An 881-nucleotide genomic window follows, 5' to 3' on the forward strand; every position below is an offset into this window, starting at 1 on the left:
TGGAACATTGTTGTAATACGCATCAGTTCAATTTACGATACACAAAGTTGGAGCTTCATCATGTCCTTAATCCTTTTTAGTAGAATTATTCTTCAACTGCCATACAATTTTTACAATTGTTTCACCAAAAACACAGTAAAATTGAATGATTTGAACTAAATATGATGTCATCTGAAAGGAGAACAATATATGTCAAAGTAGTTTCCTGAGTCCGGCAATTTGAGACAAAATGTTTACAGAATCTAAACTGCATTTTGTGAGAGTTTCAGAGCATTTACTGTACATATAGAACAGTAATGGTTGATCAGTGGCCATAAATAGGTATTTCAATAAGCTGCCATGGTGATGATCAGCTTCAAAACTCTTGATTGAGTGAGTATGGTTTCACGCCGCTTATAGCAATATTCCAGCAATATCACGGCGGGGAACACGAGACATGGGCTTCACACTTTGTACCCATGTTCGGAAGCGAACTGGGTCCTCGGCATGAGGAGCGACTACCCCACCGCCCCTCAAAACTCTGGAACAAATTGGGGGTCCTCATTTGTGGAAACGAGCATGTGAAGTTTCAGCTTTAGTTGGTGTGGTTTCTGAGGAGATGAGAGGAAATGCATTTTGAGAGAATTTATGGGCATGGTTCAAAGTGCAAAGGTCCAACCAAGGGCAAAATGTGAAAACAACAGAACCTATGTGTTGACCCCACTAGTGAGTGAGTGAGTGAGTAAGGTTTTATTCTGCTTTTAGCAATATTCCAGCAATATCACCGCGGGGGACACCAGAAATGGGCTTCACACATTGTACCCATGACGGGAATCGAACCGGGTCTTCGGCGTGACGGGCGAACGCTTTAACCACTAGGCTACCCGACCGCCCCTTTTGAC

The sequence above is a fragment of the Haliotis rufescens genome, unplaced genomic scaffold (genome assembly GCF_023055435.1).
Source record: "Haliotis rufescens isolate VD_foot unplaced genomic scaffold, xgHalRufe1.0.p SCAF_9, whole genome shotgun sequence".
NCBI lineage: Eukaryota > Metazoa > Mollusca > Gastropoda > Lepetellida > Haliotidae > Haliotis > Haliotis rufescens.